The sequence below is a fragment of the Chrysemys picta genome, chromosome 5 (genome assembly GCF_011386835.1).
Source record: "Chrysemys picta bellii isolate R12L10 chromosome 5, ASM1138683v2, whole genome shotgun sequence".
NCBI lineage: Eukaryota > Metazoa > Chordata > Testudines > Emydidae > Chrysemys > Chrysemys picta.
In genome coordinates, this window is record NC_088795.1 from 66,170,112 (window position 1) to 66,194,550 (window position 24,439).

A 24,439-nucleotide genomic window follows, 5' to 3' on the forward strand; every position below is an offset into this window, starting at 1 on the left:
CTCAGTGTGAGCTTCCTGTCAAACCCCCAGGGTCCTTTGTAAATTCTGTGGAGCCTGATTCAGGACAAGAACTTTTATCTTCTGATCAAACAGATTGGTGAGCCTAAAACCCATACTATTAATATTAGTAATTAATTGTTACTTAAATCAAAATAAAATTAAAATTAAAAATGAATAAATTCAATTCCCATATTATCCAAATTAATATTAGTACACCCTAAATCAGGCTATAAGCTGCAGAATTCTATTGAAAGAGATCACATTGAGCCCAAGTCTATAGCACACAATAGAAGTTAGCATCTTTGCACACTTTCTCCCATGAGGTGGTGGAGGATGGTGAGGACGCAAGAGAACAGAGGTGAAAAAAGGGTGTTTATGGGGGGAATAAAAAAAGAAACTAAGCATTGTAACAGCCTCAAGCAGGGAATGGAGGAGTGCAGAGACCACTGCCTATCAGGATGACCAACATTTTCTCATTTTTTCCTTCTGTTGTCTCCCATTTTATAATTAAACTGTAAGCCCCTTGGGGCAGGATCTTTTTGTACAGCACGTAGCACAATGGGTTCCTGATATTTGACTAGGGCACTTAGACACTAGGGTTACTACTATTTAGATACTTTTGGACTGAATTAGTGCTACCTTTAGTCTTTGAGCCTGCAAACATACATGAACTTGCTTAACTTCATTCACATGCGTAATCCCACTGAAGTTAATGGGACTGCTTAGGTGAGAAACTTACACGTAGGCATAAGATTTTGAAGGAATAATGTTGTTGTTTTTTAATTTGGTGCTGAGCTATCATGATGATTATAAAGATGCAGAACATAGAAAGAATGTGCCCTTAAATATGGGCTCCTGCTTTAAATGGATGTATTGTATTTGAAAGGTAGGGCCTGAAGTTATTTTATTTAGATTTTGTTTAATATGATTTGATGTTATAGGAATAATTAAAACACAGTGAAACTAAAACTGGTCCAAAATCTTTGAAAGCATATAAAGAAACAACTTTTTGGTGTCAATATAATCTTTTGCCCCAAACCCACCCCATATACAAAAATATTCAGCCCCTTAGTACCTCAAGTGTGGCACTTAGAGCCAGCAGACAACTTTTAAAATGTAGACTTAAAGGACTAGAGAGGCAATGGTCTCATGCTAGAGGGAAGAGTCCAAAGTCTGAGAACCTTAACATACACTAAACAACGTATCTTCTCAAAATTAGATCCGACTAGAGAATCTTTTTCCACCTGAGAAATCAAAGATAAATAAAAAGCTTTCTTTAACATTATTGGAGGAGTTGGAATGCAAGGGATGTTGGGAGAAAAATAAAACAAAGTTTTCACTATTTTTTTAAAACCCGCTCTGCTCCAAATGTGCTTTTGTTGGCATGTGTTTGTTACGTTCATACAGACAAAAAAAATAGATAAAAATCAAATATTCTTTATGGAAGTTTGCAGCATAACACTGCTTTTATTTTTTAAAAATACAAAACCTTAAACACAGAAGAGCCAAAAACAGAGAGCGAGAAAGCAGCTGCTCCCAAAGGCAGAGAGACATAATTCACCATCCTTTCTCTAGGCTAGCTCTTTGTACACCATCTGCTGCTAGACCTAGATTACACTCACTAGAAATTGCCCTAGACTTCAAGCAGGATTGGAGAAGCCCCAAAATTTGAAAGGATAGTTTACCATTTTAACAGTTTTTAAAAACCACCACGTATCTGACTCAGAGTTGGGAATAGGAAGCCACCTTGAAACTCCTTGTAGCTGTGCAGAAAGCTTTGATTCTAAAACAAAGCTGTAAATTTATAGTTTTCCATTATTCATATCCTGCCATCAGGTTTCCCCCCCCCCCCCCTCCTCCTCCAGAGATTCCATAGACTTGTAGTTTCCCCAACAGAACATGGTAGAATATGCCCTGATGTTTGGGAGATTAAATGTGAAGTTTGCAAAAGAACCACACTATTCACAAAAGAATAGGGCATCTGTAAAATGCTCTGAAAATGGCAAAACAAAATAATAATAGAATGTTCACTAAATGTTTCCATTAGAAATTTTGCTCTGTCATAATGGGGGGAGGGGGAGACAAAAGGCAATATACATGCCTTTGCTTATAAAAAAATGTCCAACTATCACCCTTCCTACTCACATTGAGTTCTTTGTTTCTAGCCATACCGTAACTAAGTTACATCTGAGAAGTGCATTAAGTCTGCAAACTTGCTTTGGTCAGCCATAATTCATAACTAGATGTGTGCAGAAAGTCCTAAAGCTTACAATATTTTATGGTCTCAAGTGGGCAGGATCCTCAGTTACAGTTGCTTCTTGAAAAGGTCAGTTTTTTAATAAGTCATTATAAAAGGAGGCACCAATTCAGTACGAGGTCTGATTGCATCAGAAATTCTACATGCTGTTTTTCAAGTCAGACGGTATAGTTTCTTTACAAATTGTTCCAGCACCCCTCCTCCTATTTTATAGTGGGAGTGCTCAGAGACATTGAATCAAACTCGTAACCCTGTATATAATGGAATCTACTTCAAGCAGGGGACACAATGCACCCCTGCACCTGTCGGTCCAGCACATATGAATAGGAGAGTATATTTTCTTTATCATTTTAAATCCTTCCAAACTAAAGGCTGTAACCTGAGAAGGAAAATCATTTATTAAAAAAATGAAATAATTTTAAATGTTATCACTAACCATTTGAAAATCCACACATTACAAAAAGTAGGTTGTTAGGCCTATGTAAAGTTTTTTTTTTAATTCAAATTCACGTAAAAAAAATTTCACCTGGCTAGTTGGTGTTCAGTCTTGATATGGCTGGGAGCAGTGGAGACACCATCTGGGGCTGGAGGGGTACAGAGATCTTAACTGCAGGGCCTGCCCCTCCCACTGCTTCTACCATTGGCCTGTGGCCAGGTGATTGGCTCCAATTTGGTGGTGATGCAAGGAGAGGGGGTTGGGTTGTTAGTTTGCTATCTAGCCAGGGTACCTAGTATGGGCTCCCAGTATCAGTCCCACCCTTAACTTACTAGCTGGATTTCTGGTGGTGCTGAGGGATAGAACAGTCACCAATCGGAGCATCTGCAAGGAATTTTTACCACATGGCAAAATTGGCCAATTACTGTGAGGGATTTTTCCCACTTTTCACAGATATCCATGAGATCTGGTTTTAGTGGTTAGGTTACAAGTGCTGCAACTTTCATAGACTCATAAAATGTAGGGCTGGAAGGGACCTTGAGAAGTCACCGAGTACATCACCCTGCACTAAGGCAACAGCAAATAAATCTAGACTACTCCTGACGGGTGTTTCTGTAACATGTTCTTAAAAACCTCCGATCCTCCTTGGAAACCTATTCCAGAGTTTAATTACTCTGAAGTTCTGTTGTGCAAACCAGACCAATGAGAGGTTGTGTCTCCACCTGCCTTGCAACCTGAGGTGCCTCACAATGCTTTGTTATTGTAGTTTTGAACCTGGGCTACTCACAAAAAGGCTAACATCATGTAGGTCACATCCTGAATGTCTGTGCATAGCTGCAGCTCTGACCTCAGCCGCCTTTCAGCAGCACTCCAGTCACTCTGATTTCACCAGCCTTGGCTACTATTTGCAGGGTGACCCCCAAACATACTTCCAGTCCCAAATTTTCCCCCAAAGCGTGTGTTCGCCACAGTCCAGGATAGGGATGGACAGTTAAAAGTCTGTTGTTCCTGTAAAAAGGTCAATATTCAGTCTGTTACTTTAACTGTAGATACTAAACAGTTCAGTTTAAACAGCACTGAATTGGTTTAAATAAAAAAAAATCACAAGACAAGATTTTAAATGAATTCAAGCATCAAGTATTAAAGTCAAAAATAGTTACAAGATAAAACACTTTCTAACAGCTAAAACTTACTATGACAGACTTGGTTCAAGGTAAATCCTTCCCACATGTACACAGCAACATGGCTTACCAAATTTCCAGGTCATGATCACCCCCTAAAGCCAAAGGGCTGGTTCCTTTGTCTTCTTAAGTGAAAGAGAGATAGCTCTTTTATAGTCCTGTTAACCTTTGAAGTTGGTTCTTCTGAGAATTACCCCTCAAAGCAAAGTTTAATTAAAAACAGCAAAGAAAGCAACAGAGCATGGAGCCTCCTTCACCATCGGATTCCTTCTTCTCACTTGTGTTTGCTGAAACGTAAAATTTGCTTTGTCTCGTGCTGTCTCAAGGACCCTGTTTGCTACTTATATGTAAACAGAGGTAAACATTTCTTTGTGGACATTACTTCTGCCTGAGCAGGGCTATGCAGTTTGGAACATGCACCAATGTAGTCAGACAGGGATTTCATGCCTTCAATAATGTTGCTACATACAGGTCACCATATTATTTACTCACTAATTATTAGTTTTCAAATGATACCTAACAGGGCACATTTTGTATAAATATTATTACAATACAGACTGAATGAAGCTTGTGATGACTGGCATCAGAGGAGAATGAACCTGCTACTCTGATTCAGAGTACTGCTAGTGTGTGGGTGTGCCCTACCCAGGAGCACTGCCAGCTTTTCTGCCGCCCTAGGCGGCGGAAGGTTTCACCTCGAAATGCCGCCCCCCCACATAGGCGGCGGAAGGTCCCGCCCCAAAATGCCGCTGCAGTCTCCGCCCCTCAAATTGTAGCACCCTGGGCGACCGCCTAGGTTGCCCCGGCCCTGGCCCTACCTGTGCATAGCACTGTCACTTGCACATCAGACTTAGCAGCCATAAAATAACTCATCAGTCTCAAGAATAAACATGCCCCTTAAAAAAAAAAAAAAAAAAAAAAAAAAAAAAAACCATACAACCACTAAGCTTTCCTCATAGGTTTTCTAAACCTCACCTCTTATTTTTGTTGCTCTCCTCTGAACTCTAATTTATCCACCTTTTCCTAAAGCATAGAGCCCAGAATTAGAGAGATTCCACCTAATAACTCATCAATGCTGAAAAGAACAGGACAATAATCTGTGGTGGCTTACATACGACTCTCCTGTTAATACACCTCAAAATGATTTTAGCCTTTTTGGCAACTGCCTTGCATTGATGAAATGTTCAATTTGTGATCCACTATAAACTCCAAGATCCCTTCCAGCAGTACTTCTGCTTACCCAGTTATTTCCCATTTTATAGTTGGGCATTTGATTTTTTCCTCCCTATGTGTAGCACTTCACATTTGTCTTTACTGAATTCCATTTTCTTGATTTCAGACCAATTTTCCAACAACTTTGTCAAGGTCATTTTGAATTCCAATCCCATCTAAAGTGCTAGCAACCTCTGCCAACTTGTCATTATTCAGAGATTTTATAAGCACACTCTTCACTTCATTAGCCAAAGTTATTAATGAAAATATTGACCAGTCACAGACTCAGGACTAACCTGTGGGACCTCACTAGATACATCCTTCCAGTCTGACAGCAAACCAATGATAACTACTCTTTGAGTATGATCTTTCAACAAATTGCACACCCACTGGCACTATGCCCCCATAGTCTTCATAGTGATAGTTATAAGATTATGGCATAACTGATGTATTTTATACAAGATAAGGCATGTGAAACATCATTGGAAAGGTTATAATTTGCTGAATACGATTATCCTGTTTGTATGCATGTATCATTTTTGTATCTGAAGTTAGGAATATGGTCTATGCATCTATTACAAATGTGTTTACCTGGGGAAGGAGGGGAGTAACATCACTGTGGTTTGTTCTTCACTGACTCCCCCGCCCAAGAAAGAAGACTGCTGGAAACACCTGAGAAACAAAAAGGACTGAACTAGGGGAAGGGCTGAACCCAAGCTAGAGGGTGGTCTAGCCGGTGAATGGAATATCTGGCGTTTTAAGCTGCAATAAAGTTTGCAGGGAGTCTTGAAAGCAAGCTGCACTGCCTAGAACAACATTTAGGGAACAAAATTTAGAGAATTTGCTTCTCATATCCAATTTCATTAGTGTATTAAGGGTGGATTGTGTTTTTGTTTTATTTGCAAGGTAATCTGCTTTGATCGGTTTGCTATCCCTTATAATTACTTAAACATCTCTCTTTTAGTGAATAAACTTGTATTGTTTGGTCTAGAACCAGTGTGTGTGGAAATCAATTTGGGGCAGTATACTGTATCTATCCCTCTCCACATTGAGGGAGGAGGGCAAATTTAGTGAGCTTACGCTGTGCAGTTCTCTGTGCAGTGCAAGACAGTACAATTTGGGGTTTACCCTCTAGAGGAGGGTGTGCACTTGAGTACTGGGAAATTTCCTTAGCTCAGCTTTCCCATGCAGAGCTGATTTCAGGGTCTGTGTTTCTGCAGCTGGGTGTGTCCCTATCTCTGTGCTAGTGAAAGTGAGAGAGTGGGAGCATGTCTGCAGCTTGTCACAACATTGAAGGGTGAAAGGGAGCCCAGGCTGGTGGGTCGGTCGGGCTCAATGGTGCCCCTGTTCCAGGCAGCACCTCAAAAGGGGGTGGGGACCTGTCACACCCACCTTATAGTAATTTCATCTCGACACATATTTCTACTTTACATACAAGAATGTCATATAGGACAGTGTCAAAAGTCTTACTAAACCCAAGATCTATCGTGTCTACTGCTTCCCTACCGCCATCCACTAGGCTGGTAACCCTGTGAAAGAAGGAAATTGGTGATTTGACATTATTTGTTTTTGACAAATACATGCTGGAGATTCCTTCTAATCCTTTAGGTGGTTATACATTGGTTGTTTAGTAATTTATTTCCGGTACCTTTCCACATATTGAAGTTAGACTGATGGGGCTATAATTCCCTGGGTCTTTTGTCCTCCCTTTTAAAGATAGGAGAAACATAGTAACTTGTTCAATCCTCTGGGGTCTAACCCATCTACCAGGAGTTCTTGAAAATAATTGTTAATGGTTCCAAGATTGCTTCAGCTAGTTTCTTAAGTACCTTAAGATGAATTTCATCCAGCACTCCCAACTTGATTACTTCTAACATAGCTAGACATTCTTTAACCTATTCTTTCCCTATTTTGGCCTGTGTTCCTCTCCCCTTGTTAATATTAATTGTGTTGAGTAGCTAATCAGCATAACCTTTTTAGTGAAGATTAAAGCAAAATAGGCATTAACTCAGTCTTCTTGAGGTCATCAGTTCTCCTTCCTTGCTAAGCAGAGGACCTACACTTTCCTTCATTTTTCCTCTTTCTCCTAATGTATTAAAAGGCAATAAGAAGAAGTTCTTTAATTTTGCTTGGTTGGTGTAATTCATTTTGTACTTTAGCCTTTCTGATTTTGTCCCTTCATGGTTGTTCTAGTATTTTGCACTTCTCCTTAGCACTTTGTCCACATTTCTACTTTTGTTTGGATTCCTTTTAGATCTTCAGGTCATAAGGAACTCCCAGTAGAAGCATATTGTTATCTTTCTATTTTTTAATCTTACCTTTGTATCAGAATATTGTGCTGCTGTGCCTTTAATATGGTCTCCTTGGGAAACTGTAAGCTTTCCTGAACTCCTTTATCCCTTAGATTTTCTTCCCATAGGACCTTACCTACCATTTCATGAGTTTGTTAAAGTCTGCTTTTTGCTTTTTAAGTCTATTGTTCTTATTCTGTTTTGCTCATGTTTTCTTTCCTTAGAATCAAGAAATCTATCCTTTCATGCTCATTTTCATCCAAATGCTCTATTTTCACAACCAATTCCTCCCTGCTGGTCATAATTAAGTCTAAAATGACTGTCCTCCTGGTTACTTTCTAAAACAAAATGTTGCCCCAATACTTACTGGAAATTTTCCATTTTACCATATTACTTTTCTAACAGATGTCTGGATATTTATAGTCCCCATTAGTACCAGGTCTTGTGTTTTGGATATTTTGGTTATGTGTTCTAGCAATACCTCATCTACCTCCTCTTCTTCTGGCAAGTTGAAATGTAAATGGGGAATTAGGAAGTGTCCACATGAGGTCACTGTAACCCAGTGGACTACCTGGACATAACAATGGATGGTGCGGAGGTGTTTATGTCTGGCACTGCTTGTGGCTCCCCTCATCTTATTTCTCGTATCTCCAGTGTGAAGGAGGGGAGTGGGTCAGGAGTCAGGCTTCCACTCAGGGTCCCTTTCCAGACCTAAAGGGGGCATGGCGTTCACACCCACCCTTGGGTTTGCAGTGTGTGGGGTCCCGGGTGACAGTTGAGAACTGCACCAAAACAAACCTGCCAGGTAGTTTAGAGTAGTTACCTCAATTCAAAGCTTCATTTAAAGTTGCAGCCTCTGCATTTAATCATCCTCGGTCTGTGTCATGGGCACAATGACAATAGCCTTAAGTTTGAAAAAACAACAACAACAACAAAAACACACCACTTGTTTTTAAAAAGTGTTTTGAGACTTATCAAATTATAGACATTTAAATAGTTACTGTTTACCAAGGCTTTCAGGGCATGAACAATTCTGATGACTTCAAGATGTATTAAAATGGTTATTTGCTAAACACTGAAAGTTACCAAGAAATTTCACCACCTCCTACCCAAATTGGTCCCTGAAAAACTAACATGGATTGTGGGGCTGACATTTCCCCCATTAAGAATTGACTCAAGTCCACAAACTTCCCTATGGGGGAGAAAAAAAAAAGACACAGCTAGTCAATGGCAATAGTTTGTGTTTATTACTGATCTATCAATAGGACTCACTGAAGTCAACAGAATTCTATAGCTGAGGATCTGGCCTAATTATTAAACTTTGTTAGGGTTTTCTGTAGCACTCGGCACTGTAGTATTTGAAACCTGGAAAACACAGCCACTGAAAGGCTCAATATCCTTTAACAACACTGGTCTACAATTTTTGAGAAGTTTCAGAGTAACAGCCGTGTTAGTCTGTATCCGCAAAAAGAAGAACAGGAGTACTTGTGGCACCTTAGAGACTAACAAATTTATGAGAGCATAAGCTTTCGTGGACTACAGCCCACGAAGAAGTGGGCTGTAGTCCACGAAAGCTTATGCTCTAATAAATTTGTTAGTCTCTAAGGTGCCACAAGTACTCCTGTTCTAATTTTTGAGAAGTCGTCTGCTTCAGAGATAAAACGTGCTATTTATTATGTATTTTGATGTGCTGAATTCAAATATGACAATTAAAAACAACTGATTGGCTACTGTTTCTAAGATATTTAAGTTTTTACATTTTATGTCTATATATATTGTGTAGCTAGTAGAGTTTTAATCATAAATTGTAAACCTAGGTCTTTTCGTGTGTTTATGGTTGCTTTACATGATAATATTTCACCTGTCCTGTTTATATAACACTTTAAAAATCAGCAAAAGGGTTATATAAATAAAATTTATTATGAAACAAAAGGCAAAAAACTATTATGTACATAGTTTAGTCCTATTCAGTGTCTACTCGGCGCTTCTTGGCTTGTCTCTTGTATTCATTAAATGGAGCATCTCTTGTCACTGTCCAGCAATAGTCTGCAAGCATTGATGGGCTCCATTTGCCCTGATAGCGTTTCTCCATTGTTGCAATGTCCTGGTGAAATCACTCGCCATGCTTGTCGCTCACTGCTCCGCAGTTCGGTGGAAAAAAATCTAGATGAGAGTTCAAAAAATGTATCTTTAGTGACATGTTGCAACCAAGGCTTTTGTATGCCTTGAAGAGGTTTTCCACCAACAACCTGTAGTTGTCTGCCTTGTTGTTTCCGAGAAAATTTATTTCCACTAACCGGAAGGCTTTCCATGCCGTCTTTTCCTTGCCACGCAGTGCATGGTCAAATGCATCATCTCGAAGAAGTTCACGAATCTGAGGACCAACAAAGACACCTTCCTTTATCTTAGCTTCACTTAACCTTGGAAATGTTCTATGGAGGTACTTGAAAGCTGCTTGTGTTTTGTCAATGGCCTTGACAAAGTTCCTCATCAGACCCAGCTTGATGTGTAGGGTGGTAACAAAATCTTCCTTGATTCAACAAGTGGTGGATGCTGAACATTTTTCCTCCCAGGTTCCAATGACTGTCGGAGTGGCCAATCTTCCTTGATGTAGTGGGAATCTCTTGCATGACTATCCCATTCGCAGAGAAAACAGCAGTACTTTGTGTATCCAGTCTGCAGATCAAGCAAGAGAGCAACAACCTTCAAATCGCCACAAAGCTGCCACTAATGTTGGTCATAGTTTATGCACCTCAAAAGTTGTTTCATGTTGTCATAGGTTTCCTTCATATGGACTGCATGACCAACTGGAATTGATGGCAAAACATCGCCATTATGCAGTAAAACAGCTTTAAGACTCGTCTTCAATGAATCAATGAACAGTCTCCACTCATCTGGATTGTGAATGATGTTGAGGGCTGCCATCACACCATCGATGTTGTTGCAGGCTACAAGATCACCTTCCAGGAAGAAGAATGGGACAAGATCCTTTTGACGGTCATGGAACATGGAAACCCTAACATCACCTGCCAGGAGATTCCACTGCTGTAGTCTGGAGCCCAACAGCTCTGCCTTACTCTTCCAAATCCCTGACAAGGTCATTCAGTTCACCTTGTGTTATGAGGTGTGGTTCAGAGGAGGAGGATGGGAGCAAATGTGGGTCCTGTGACATTGATGGTTCAGGACCAGAAGTTTCATCCTCTTCCTCGTCTGACTCAAGTGAAAATGATTCTGGTGCATCAGGAACCGGCAGTCCTTCTCCGTGGGGTACTGGGCGTATAGCTGATGGAATGTTTGGAGAATGCACAGTCCACTTTTTCTTCTTTGACACACCTTTCCCAACTGGAGGCACCATGCAGAAGTAACAATTGCTGGTATGATCTGTTGGCTCTCTCCAAATCATTGGCACTGTAAAAGGCATAGATTTCCTTTTCCTGTTCAACCACTGGCGAAGATTTGTTGCACAAGTGTTGCAGCATATGTGTGGGGCCCACCTCTTGTCCTGATCTCCGATTTTGCAGCCAAAATAAAGCTGATAGGCTTTCTTAACCATAGTGGTTATACTGCGCTTTTGTGATGCAAAAGTCACTTCACCACAAACATGGCAGAAGTTATCTGCACTGTTCACACAAGTACGAGGCATCTCTGCTCACTTTGGCTAAACGGAAATGTGTCCCTTTGCAAAATCAAACACTGACAAATAAGAGAGCATGACACTGTATGATTTCTAGAGCTGATATAGGGCAATTTGTTCAGCAGAGTGATGTAAGCTTCGTTATGATTGCATCATCCATGACTTCTAGGAATAACATGATGCAATTCATATCATGTATGACGCAATACCAGCTTCAGATTGCATCATTCATTGTTTTGCCTAAAAAGCAAGTACTGTCCAAACCCAGTCATAGATTTATTCCTAGATCCAGTCAAAGATGTATTTTAGTCATTTCTAGTTTAAATTGAGATCCCTTCCCTTTATAACTCACTTATCCTCCGCCATTCCCAAGTCAAGGGTCGTATATACTGACCCAATAGCATATCTTGAAAACTAGAGGCAATCAACAATTTTAAGCATCATTTTCATTCTCAGTGACCCAGAATTAGTAAAGTTTGACTACATTTATTTCAGAAGCATTTTGGCTGTAGAGCAGTGCAATCAGTCCCTAACACAAGCTCAATATTAGATAAAGCAGTTGACTGCACCACACTTAAAGTGGGGCAAATGTTGGCTGGGCTTGCCGAAGGAGGGCAGCTGTGTTTTATGGCAAGGGGAAGGCCGGGGGGAAAATGAGGTCAGAGACTGCTGCAAAAGGTGAACAGTGGTGAGCTTTGCAGCGCTGACTCACCCCACCCCCCCCAGGAAGGTGAGGTCTGAAGGCCATAAAAATTTCAAGCCCTGGGCAGGAAGAGCCCCTTTTGTTCCATGCAGCAGGCAAGGCAGCAGCAGGCAGCAGAGAATCTAGGCATGCTAAGCAGCATGGCTCCACATGGTCACAGGAGGGTGAGAGCAGGGAGAAGCTCCCCACTCCCCCAGAGAGGGACAGGGAGAAGCTCCCCCTTCCCCCCCCCCCCCACACACACACAGGTGTGGCAGGGCAGCAGTGCGGTGGAAACCCCTGGGCACATCAACTCACTGGTCGTTGACAGACAGCCTTCCCAAGCATGGTTATGCTGGGGTGGGTGGCCTGATGGGAGTTCACCTGCTCAGTACAGCTAAGGATAAAATCCTAAGTGGGGTATGTGGACATATTATCCCTCTTGCACAGGGAGGTGTTGACAGAAAGTAAGCTGGAACAGAGCATACAGAATAAGGAGTTATCCAAGCGGCCATGGGTGCCTAGAACGTCGGAAAATTGGGAGGCTGCCTTCCTTATTTATGCAGGTGTTACAGTACAGGCTTACCCAGAGAGAAGCTCAGCCTTATTTAAGTATATGGATAGAATCAGGCAGGCATACATCTGGGGGCATGTCTTGATTTAATTATGACGAGCAGTTTCGATTAAGGACAGCAACACAAACTGGGATCTGATGGCACATACTGCATCACACACTGTGGTTAGAGTGGATGACTCAGAGGGGAAAAAGATTTCACATGGATCGTGGCCTGTTCCTTCCACTGCAAACTCAGGAGGGGCACAAGTAACATAATATTTGCTGGGCATTTAATAGTTCTTTGCAGCCCCTGTAGATAGGTGCAAGATATGTTTTGGGACCCATTCAGCCCATTCTTGCCAGAGCGGTAGGGGACAATTGCAAGGGGAAACAGAACTGGGGGTGGCTCAAGTGCCAACTGCAGGTTTGGCTTAGTTGGAACAGGTTATGGGGGGACAGAACACATGCTGGGGAGGTGGATGAGTTGGTGGTGATGCAATAGGCAGAAGCACGAACACCAGTGTTAGGGTAACCCCATAGGAGAACCTTTAACAAGGCAGATGGGAAATATTTGTGGGACGGGTTTACTGTGGGATTTCAGATTCCCTTTGTGTGGAATTGGACTTGTGATCTCAAAAAAATTAAAGTCAGTAACTGGGATGGGACATACTGTTCAAGAAAAGATCACACAGGAATGAAAGGAGGGCAGGGCAGCTGGGCCATTTGACCAATTACCTTTAGAAAACTTGAGCGTTTCGCCCTGGGTTTGGTCCCCAATACCGATTAATCCAGGGACATACTGATTAATCTGAGTGGTCCAGGAACATACCGATTAATTCGTCACCTGTCATACCCATGAGGTAGCTCTGTTAATGATGGGATAGACCTGATGCTATGCTGTGTGTGCTGTTCCTCCATTGACAAAGCCGTTCGTATGGCTAGGGCTTCTGGCCTGGGGGCAATAATGACTAACTGATATCAAGTCTGCTTTTTGACTGCTGCCGGTGCACCCATTGGATTTTGACCTTTTAGGTTTCTTTTTTGAGGGACAATTTTATTTTGACTATGGCTATGCCCATGAGCTGATTGGTATCCTGTTCAGCATTTGAAAAATTTAGTACAGTGTTGCACCAGGCAGTGGTGCAAGCAGCAGAACTGTACCAACTAGTGCATTATTTGGATATTTTTTTGTTTGCAAGATGAGCTGGGACAGATGAGTGTGTTTACCTATTGGCCACATTTCAGGTCAGCGGGGGGGGGGGAAGAGGGGGAAGAGCGCACACAACACATAGAGGGCCCTTCCATTACATTGACCTACCTGGGGATCAAGCTGGACATGAGAGGGCATATCACAACTCCCTCAGGATAAGCTTCAGGAGCTATAGGGGTTGCTCAGGAGAGCAGTCGGAGCCAAAAAACTCATGCCACAAGACCTGCAATCTATTCTGGGGCACCTCAACTTTGCCTGCATGGTTGTTGTCCCGGGGAAGGCATTTTGTGCCCAGATGGCAGTGGCAACAGTGGGCATAGCCAGGCCACATCATTACATACAAGTCACTAGAGAGATGAAGCAGGATTTAAAGAAGATGCATATATATGCATCCGAAGAAGTGGGCTGTAGTCCACGAAAGCTTATGCTCTAATAAATTTGTTAGTCTCTAAGGTGCCACAAGTACTCCTGTTCTTCTTTTTGCGGATACAGACTAACACGGCTGCTACTCTGAAACCTGTCAGGATTTAAAGGTGTGGGAATGTGTTTCATCAAGGCAGGTGGTGTGCCCAGAAATGGTCTGCCATCTGGATGCAAAACAGGGTTGTTTGTGATATAACTTTCTTGGAATCCCTCCCCCGCCATTTTAGTTGTGGTGGTTATCTGGGGACTGGAGCTGGCTAATAAAAGGGTGCATTTCTGGTGCGACAACATGGCAGTGGTACAGGTTATCAATCACCAAACTTCCATATCGCACAGGGTTATGAAGTTGGGACATTTGTTCTACAATGTTTAAACCTCAACATCTGTTTTCTTCCAAGCACAAGCCGGGCATGGATAATGGCATAGCAGATGCCTTGTCTCCTTTCCAGTTTGACAGATTTCATGAGCTTGCTCCAAGAGCTAGCAACGAATCAATGCAGATGCCGCTGGCTCTATGGAACCTCAGCATATGATGTAGTCAGTGGCATGGAGATTCTTGGCTCCAGGCACCCCTCCTCCCCCCATTCTCATAGCCCACCTTAACCCTCCTATGAGGGGGGTGGATGGTAAGATCCAAGCCATGGGTTGGCTGGTGGGACCTGGATGGAAGATAAAAGGGGGGCTGGTGGAATGATTTGAACAAACATGGATTTGTACGTTTCATCTACCAGGTAGTCCCAGACATCTATATAATAAAGTTGCAGCCTGACTAAAAATCTATATCAAGTGTCTCCTGTCCTCCTTTCGGTATACCTAGACAATGAACTTCCCTCTCAAATAACTTTATGTTGCTAGCAGTAGCACATTGTACTGCCAAATAGAAGAGCGGAGTATAAATTGCCTAACTTGGGTATTCACTCCTTGGTCCAAAAGTAGTCAGGAGATGTACAAGTCAGTGAGCAGTCTCTCACAATAATCAGTTGAAAAGGTTGCAGGAAGATTTAGAAGCAGTGTTTTTGGCTCCAAATGGAGTTCTATCCATTTCTCCTGAGCTTGAAACTGCCTTGCAGAACAGGGTCTTAAAGGCACAGAAAGACATGCAGACAGACATTGCATAAGCCTTCTGTGGTTATGTATACACTGAACACAGAATTTAATTGTTTGACCTGCCTAAATGAAGATGAATCTATTTCAAACAAGAATGGGGCATCATCTTTTCTCCAATATAAAAAATTAAATTCTGCAATAAGAAGCAAGATAGGTAGATTGGATCTGAAGTCTCATGCTTCATAGGTTTATAAATATCTGCTATGGCAAGCTGGTCTCTTAAGTATGAAAAGCTCACAGAGCTGATGAAGTAAATCCCACAGAATGCTTGTAATCAATCTCAGAGATCTTACATGTATGAGTATATGATACTGCAGCAGATGGCATGAATAGCCTCATCCATGAAGGAGTGCAACTACTCTGTGAATGTGGGGGAATCCATGTCAATACTCAAATGAACTAGCACAGCTATTCTGAAAGACTGAGCAAATGGAATTAAATATTTTTTCTAGTGAAATTTTATGTGACATATGCTGTAAAACAATGTATTTTATGAAGCTGCAAATCTGTAAGCCTCCTACCCACTATTAAACAATTAGTATGACCTTGGGTTTCTAAGTTGCAAGTATTTTTAGAAATCCATAACTGCCATAATGATTCAACTTTCCGTTACCATAGTTAAAAGCCTTGTAAAGCTTCCATTATTCTTGAGTAATTGGTAATAATATGCTGTTGTTCTAATGGACGCTTGTGCATGACTGTAATATTAACAATTTACCCTTTGATTTTAGCACATTATAACAAACAGGAAATAGTATATCTATTTTCAACTTTGTATATTTGGTATAACTTCAAATCATCTCCCCCCTTTGTTAGAGGATATGAATGCTTGAAATCATGGAACTTGCCTACAGCCCTAACTAATGAATTAATTATTTAATGAAATCTGCAGAATAAGAAGGAAAATTATTAACCTAAAGGCTGCCTACATTCATCAGATAGGAATAAAGCTGGGAAGCTTAACAGCTTTGACTTTATTAATGAACTCAAACCACTAACAACAGAAGTCAACTTAATCATGCTTTATTTTTAACACATTTCTTATAATTATGATGCAAGCAGTTAATTCCTGGAATGTACTATTTAACCAGGAGTGGGTTGGTTATTAAGGACACTGGATATTTACTAATCAATGTAAATATTTTTAATTCATATTTTTCCAAGTACACCTCTACCCTGATATAACGCTGTCCTCGGGAGCCAAAATTTTTTACTGAGTTATAGGTGAAACTGCGTTATATCGAACTTGCTTTGATCCGCCGGAGTGCGCAGCCCTGCCTCCCCTCGGAGCGCTGCTTTACCACGTTATATCTGAATTCGTGTTATATCAGGTCGCGTTATATCAGGGTAGAGGTGTATACTTTCAACATATTAAAGTATTCAGTTATTACCATAAGCCATCTGTGTATTATCTATGTTCAAGAATGGGGAAAAATAGATCTATATTAGCTCCCCTTGAAAGTGATTTTTTGTCCATTACACAATTCCTGTAGATATCCAACCTCAAAACTAAATGTATCCTCTCTGGTACTATGAGTCAAGTATTGTATGTAAGACACAAGAGTTAGTTGTTCCATTCTACTCTGTACTGGTGAGGCCTCAGCTAAAGTGTTGCAGCCAATTTTGGGCACCACGCTTTAAGAAAGATGTGAACAAAGTGGAGAGAGTTCAGAGGAGAGTGATCTCAATAATAAGAGGTTTAGAAAACCCAACCTATAAGCAGGGCCAGTGCTATCATTAAGGCCAACTAGGCGGTTGCCTAGGGTGCCAAGATTTTGGGGCGCCAAAAAGCAGTGCCCCCAATTTTTTATTTATTGATTGATTTTTTTACAATGTTCGAGCGGCCGCTGCGCTGGGAGGGAGAGGGAGCCGGCAGCGCGTTGACCTGGTGTGCGGCTCAGACTCCCTCTTCCTCCCAGTGCAACGGCCGCTCCATCCCATGCGATTCCTGTCATTGCTGAACATTTTTACATGTTGGACATGTGGGCTAACAGTATCAAGGGAGAGTGAAAGTAAGTGTGTGCTAGGGAACAAACATACCTGCTATACTGAAGTTAGTGCTAATGAGGTCCAATAAATCTTTCTGGGATTGAATTTATCAGAAATACAGCTTTCTTGTAGGATCTTGGTCTCTCTTTCCAGAGTTTGCAGGGGTTGGGATTGACAGCTCACTTAATTTCATAGTGAGAGACTATATTTTGCCTCAAGTAACTTAAAAAGTAGGCTTTCTGGCAGGATAAGGGAGACTGGCTGTAATTGGAAACCCACCCATTCTTCCTCCATCCTTCTAATTGAGGCTGTGAAGCAGGGCTTCAAAAAGGTGGTGAGACAGAAACAAGGCCAAGAGAAGGATCCTCTTTTCATTGTAATGGACTTCTGATCCCCTAAGGGAATGAATCTCCAAGCTAAACTCCAATTTTTATTCACACATAGAAGCACAGGTGCCTTGTTCATTAAAATAATTCAATATCATTATATAATGATATTAATATGAAATATGCTTAGTAACTACAATCCAGTTATAATTACTTCATAAATTTATTTGTGGAAGCTAAATAGACATTCAGAAAATTGCAAAAATGTCAGGCTAATGGCATTTACATATAAATCACATTTTACAAAAAATCTTCTGTATAATAGAGTCTATACTTTCATTATGTTTCTTTACATAGAACAAAATTACTAAGTTCCCCAGCGGCTGACAAAAGAGTGCTAAATATACACTAGCAACTCTCTCATGCATCAAATTTGTAATAAAAAAACATGGTTAAGTCTGAAGGAAAAATCTGCACTTTAGAGAAATCATTAAATAAAAATAATTAACAGAGGGATGTTTTTCATCCCCCCGCCCCCAAACACACACACACACACACCCCTTCTCCTACCCTGCTGTGTTTCACATCAAAGCTGGCTGCCTTTCAGTGGTGAGAGAAGTATAATGTCATTTGGGTTCCTTCACACAGAGGCAATATAGAAATTTAATATAGTTAATAAAGTACATTATTTACAAAGACTCATCTATGCCTCAATTTCTGTGGACTCTACCACCCTAATCCACAGCAAATCCTTTTAATTTGGAATTCCAGTGTCATCATTTTGGTGGTTTTATCTGGTACTGAAAGCTCTTATCAGGTATAAATTGGCAAATCTGCCACAAGAGCATAGCCATTGACCTTTGTTCATTACACTTACCACTGAAGCAGTTGACTGCATCTAAAAACCTTACCTTGCTAGAGAAGGTCTCAATCCTAACTTTAACTGCTTTTTCCTCCACATCAGTATACATATCTTGGATGTTTCCTTAATGGGAGATGTCCACACTGCCATTAGACAATTAAGGCTGGCCTGTGCCAGCTGAATCAAGCTCAGAGGGCTCAGGCTAAGAAGTTATTTAACTGTAGCATGGACATTCAGGATTGGGCTGCAGCCCAAGCTCTGGGACGCTCCTACCTCACAAGGACCTGGAGTCCAGGCTCCAGACTGAGCCCGAACATCTACAATGCAATTAAACGGCCCCTTAGCCCAAGCTCTGTGATGTCAAATCAGCTGGCATGGGCCAGCCATAGGGTTTTTAATTGCAATATAAACATACCCCCCATTTATCTACAGCTAGTGACCCGGCCCTTAAACTGCCAGGACAAGGACTTTTATTCTTTAGAATATTTGACTCAACAACATTAGGTCTGTCACATCTTTTCATGCTTTAAATCACAGTTAAAGGTTTTTCTATTTAATTTTGTTAAAATGGCTTATGTAGCAAAATCCTAGACCTGTCTGCTTACTCTTGCTTTGCTCATTGTATGTCACTGACATTTTCTTTTTTCACCACTCATATGTGCTCTTTTGTAAAATTCTTCAAGATATGCATGAGAAGTAAGTTATAAGTGAATTGATACACTGGATGGGTGCTTGTCAACATTAACATACTGAATGAATTTCAAACATTTTAATGGAACTATTTGGCCAACATAATATAATCACTTATGAAGCAAACTATCTGAAACAGTAGTTTCTTTCTTATAGGAGTGCTGGTTTTCAGTCCTGCACAAAAAATATAATTTAAAGGTTCCACAATTCATTTTCATAGCTGGCTTTCTGTACTCATGCAATTTAAAAAGCAGTTTCTTGACTGTCCGTTTGGCTGCCCCTACTGTTAAAGATGTGCTCCTTAATCAGAACTTTTTTTAAAAAAATCTCAATATGTATTGAAAAAATGCTGCAAGTAGTCTTTTGGAATTATGCATTCCATCTGTGAAATTGAAATACAGTCTTTAGAAATGAGAAACGGTGCAGCCTGCTCTCACCAAAAAAAAAAAAAAAAAAAAAAAAAGAATATCAATATTCTGTAAAGGAGAGTGCTTCCAAAAAGAAAACCTAAATGTTTTCAATAGGACATATTTCAATACTACCTGTTCAGAGTCTTGAGGAAAGCAGCACAATGAAAAGGAACTCAGCTCTCTTTTTCCCCTCAATCATGACTAAAGGCAGGAGATACAGAAAGGGTTTTTTATACACCTTTCCATCTTGAGAACAAAACTATCAGAGTCAGTAATACCTTTCAAAATCCAAGACCTCTAGAAATAAAAAAAGTTCTTGTCTCAGCAAGTTCTTAAAGAAGCCAATTTGTCTATAAATCTTATTAAGATGAGATTACCCTCAGAAATGTGAATATAAGTGTCACTATAGGGCTCCATGTTTATTATCGCCACACAATTGTTTCAAATTTGCTCAGTCTAGAAGGGTGAAGACTTTTGTTCCTCAACAATCAACTCTGCAAAACTCACTCAGGCTTTTAAAAGTCAAGCTGAGTTCTTTCTAGTCATGTACCCAAGGCTTGAAATGGCCAGAGAGAGGGAGGGGGCACACTGGCCTTCTCCCAAGCTCCACCCAGTTGAGACAGATACCAAAATGAGGTAGACACCTATGCCTTCAACCTTACCCGCCCATGGTGGAGCTTGACTCCTCCTCTGACATCTGCTGGTCTTGACTCACTCTCAATGGGACTTTGCTTGTCCTCTGTCAGGCTTGGACATCATTCTGGGCTCAATTTGTTCTCAGAGGGACGCATTTGTCCTTCTGAGATTGAGGGGTGGTTGATTCCCTCTAGTTGAGATGTTGTCTATCTGGCTATTGCACCTGTTCTGGTGGGCGTAGCATTGCTGCTGCCTCTACCTAGTGCTATCTCTCTCTCAGGAAGGCAAAAATTCTTGCTGCTTCTGTGTTGAGGGTAGCAAAGACTCCCATCCAGGGGTTTCAGACAGCAAAAGATGAGAGGAATTGGCAGAAGTTGGGGGCCTAGCAGACAACCCCACAGGGAGAGCGCCTCTCATGAGGGACATTGTTTTTTTCCCCCCTATACTGAGCCTTCATGGGCAGGGCTACAGCTGTGTTTGAATTTGGATCATTCTCCCTTGGTTTAGAGAATGATGCTGGGGACAACACAAAACAGCTGTTGAGTAGCAGCCAGGCAATCATCAGGAAGCCCAGAAGTAAAATAAAAAGGATAGATGGCCAAAAATGCCCTGGTTCTTCAAGCTGGCATAAGTTAGAACAATCTGAGAACTGTAAGCACTCCTAACTCAAAAAAGGTGTATTATTGGGGTCACTAAAATGCAATTGCCATGTTCTGCTAGATCCAACTCAGGGTAAAGACAAGGGTTAGGGAAGGGTTAAAATTTGTGTTCATAATGAATGAGCTGAACTAATTATTGCCCGGTGTTTATCCTCCCTTTTCTAAGCAAAAGAATCAAGAAGATGGAAAACATTTCTAATAGCACCCATTAAATGCCAATAGCCTGATGCCTGTCAGACTTAAGATCAGAGAAGGATACAGAGACTGCAGTTGCAGCACCAGCAGATGATCACCTCCTAGCCATACTCATCCTACTGGGTCTCTGTGCATTATTTAATTCTTGAATGATGCCTTTTTCCCAACCCCAATGCAGGGGTGTATTGAAATGCACTGAAATGGCCGAGTTCCTTCACATTCTGACTCACAGGTACATTACAGGCAGCTGTTTCTCCACCTCTAAGACGCTCACCTGTGGATTCTTACTGGGTGATCATAGTTAGAGGGTGAGCTTCACTTTGCAGTCCCTCTTGAATGTGCCCTGCTGATAAACTTTGCTACCATCACCCCTTTCTGGGTGAAACAATGCAGTCCTACTATGCTGTCACTGAGTCTGTGGGCCAAAGTCCCCATTTACCACTCATGATAATCAATAGGCCTAACTGTATTTGGCATTTGAACTTTCCTTCAGGACCTTGTGACCAGCAGCTGACTAAAGTGATTCAAAACAGGTCCTTCAAAACAAACTATTTGTTCACCTAAAGGTACATATTCAGAGAAAGGAGTTAAAACAGAAGTCTCACCTAAACATTATCCTTTATTTGCAAAGTTTCGTAAGCGCCACTTAGCCCATCTATTGCTGGCTGGAGAAGAAAATCTGCAGCACTCTGCCTCTGTGTCTTGCCCAAGTAACTGCTGCCCACTCATGCCCACCCTGCCTCTCTCGGTAGGGTTCTCAACTGTTCATTGGCCTTTTTGAATCTAGACTCCAGCCTTGTCAAAAAACAGCTGGCACCAGAAAATAGCATCCTTCCAATTAGTAGCTTCCTCACTATTATCTTAACTCCCTTAAAGTTGTTGACTGCAGATGTCTTATCTGACCATTGTTTTGTTTCCCGTTTGCTATTATTTATTTTTATTTATTAATGGAGATATCCTATCTCCTAGAACAGAACTCCTTTGAATTAACTCTGTGTAGTAAGACAATTATATCAAGTAGGTAAGTTGTGCTACACTCATATTCATACAAAACACAGGTCTCCCCCTCATTCTCCACACAAGTCCTAAACTTCTAAAAAAGCTAGTGAGATATCATGGTCTGAAGTACCAGCAGGTAACACCAAATGCTTTTTCAAAAAGTTAAACAGGACCAATTCCCAACATTAAAAATCTCTAACAAAAATCAGAACCCGGATGAAGGGCAGCTTGCTATAGCTGAACATAGTCAAGACTGAACTGATGATAGTGTGAAAGCGAATTCATGTAGGAAAAGTTGTCTGCCGAAGGCTAGGATACCCAATAAGCATGCATCCATGACAAGCTAAAAGCCTGTGCTCTATCCTATTGGACAATTCTGGCTATAGAGGTTCCATGTATCCCAGGCTTCATTACTGCAACTTCTCATAACTAGGAATGAGGCCACATGCCTTGAAACATCTCCTACTTATGCAAATCATAGCAACCTCTATGCTTCACAGATTGACAGAAACAGTGAAGAAAGCGAAGCATCAGGGTGCTAACACCCCAACGGATACACAGCCCAGTTCAATGTCTCGATGCGGAAATTCAAAGCTCTCCAGAGGACTGGCACTAGCTTCATAAAAGATCACCTCATCCTCTGAGACATTGAGTCCCATATATGTTCAGAAGGGTAGTCATAATTTCAAAAGAGGAACACCAACCTCACTAAAAATCACAACTCATCTCTTTGACTGCCTCTTCGGAAGTTATTCACAAACACACACACACAAAAACAATTAAAACTAACAAGCTATTTCTTTTAAAAGATAGGAATCAAGAGAGACTTTTAAAAAATATAAATAATTCTTAGAAGGTGCTTAGATCCTATGGTAATAGGGGACATGTAAATATATAAATGAGCCGGAATACACAAAATGAACAGCTCTATTGAGAAAGAAAATGGCAATATAAGAGTGTCACGTTAATAAAATAAAATAATAAAATTAAAAAAAAAACACGCCATCAATAAATGCACTTTACATTTCAGACCTGGCTCACAGTGGATTTTGCTTCAAGATATTTCATGATCTCATTAGCCTGGTGTGACAGGATCACAGACAATCACTACAAGGTCACTAGTCAGGTATGCAAGACAAGTTTTTTATTTGGCTATCATCCCTTTTGGGCAAGGCACCACCTGTATCAGCTTTACGAAGCAACAAACAAAGCATTGTAGCACATCATTACAATAATCTCACTTCAGGCCTACCTTTCCTTCCAGGGTTCTGACAGGCAGCAGTTTCTGAAGCAATTCCTAGCTCAGAGTGAAAGCTAGAAGTCTGTTCCTCTTTCCCAGCCAACCTGGTAGTGGTCTGGGCCCTCTCCTTTTAACTCCTCCCCCCAAGTCTAGCACCTAATGCAGGTGTAGCAGGTTAGGGCTGATTAAGCGCACAGATGCTTTTTAACCTTTTCCTGGCCAGTGTGGGGTTTGTACACCCATTCACATCTACTGCTACAAAACCCTTTTGATTCTTTTAAAAAATAATTTTAACTCCATACATATGTAACCCTTCTGCCCATCAGAGTTGGCAGCAACAAGGGCTGGGTTCAGTATCTAGGGTTCTGTTTCAATAACGCAATGCAAAACCGTCTTGAGCCCCCACCCAGTGATCTGGGACAATTACATACCACCCCCCCGGGCGCCTCTAAGAGGCAATACTTCCCCTCTCGCAAGCACGGAGTCTGAGTGTAGCAGAAAATGTTTAATAACACGAGGTAAACGACATCAGCATTAAATTGGGAAAACACCACAAACAGGATTCATAGCACAAACCATGAGCAAAAGACCCACCCCCAAAGTCCCAAAAGTCCAACACCCCAAAAGTCTCTTGAGTCCAGCAACCCAAAACTCACCCAAAAGTCCAACAACCTAAAAGTCTCTGTCCCTGGTCTTACCCCCGCCCCCAGCCTGGGTGGAAATGGGGGGGGGGAAGAAAGGGGCACACAGGGTATTGAGGAGCACCTTATGTGGTCCAAGGCCAATGCCCCACCTCTCCATGAGGTTCTGCTGCAGCCTTCACCACGAGCCGCTCCACTCCACCAGCTGTTCCGCTCCTCCAACCATCCCGTGAGCCGCTCCAGCCATCCCGCAAACTGCTCTGCTCACCGTCCTGTGGGCCACACCAATGGCCCCACAAACTGCTCAGCTTGCCAGTTAGCAATAAATCTTCAGACTCCCCAACTAGTTAAAACAGCACTCAGTGATCTTAGCTCATAGTGATTTCAGCATGTAGTAGGAGAGCCCCAGTGATAGTACACTATTGGCCCAAAGTGAATTCAGCATAGCCACCTATAATTAGATTCTTAATAGAATAAAAATTAGCTCTGCTATTCAACAGTGGAGAGAGGAGATGGTGCAATTGGTGTTTCAGGCCTTCAAAAGGAGACCATACCATCCAGTACAAATACCTGTCCCCAGCCTCTCTCCATTCACTGAGTTTTGTAACCCATGCCCCTTGTCTAGCGAGTGCTACTTAGTTAATGGTGAGTCCCTCTGTCATACAACAGTTCCACTGGCCTTGATTCACAGAATCAGGGTAACAACACTTTATTCTTCCTGCCCCAATAACAGAGAAACTGGGGATCCCACACCAGCCAAAGTAACCACTTTCAGTTGCTGTTGTCCCAGGCTAGGCGGGTGG

At 41.5% G+C, this 24,439-nt stretch overlaps 1 long non-coding RNA gene across 1 annotated transcript in view; it reads right to left on the reverse strand.

Moving 5' to 3' along the window:
- The window catches only part of LOC135983660 (uncharacterized), a 58,333-nt gene extending 35,242 nt beyond the window's left edge, over nucleotides 1–23,091 (reverse strand). Inside the window, exon 1 of the long non-coding RNA XR_010601388.1 lies at nucleotides 23,008–23,091. This is a non-coding gene — a long non-coding RNA (uncharacterized LOC135983660). The remainder of the gene's footprint in view (nucleotides 1–23,007) is intronic.
- Between the last annotated feature and the right edge of the window lie 1,348 nt (nucleotides 23,092–24,439).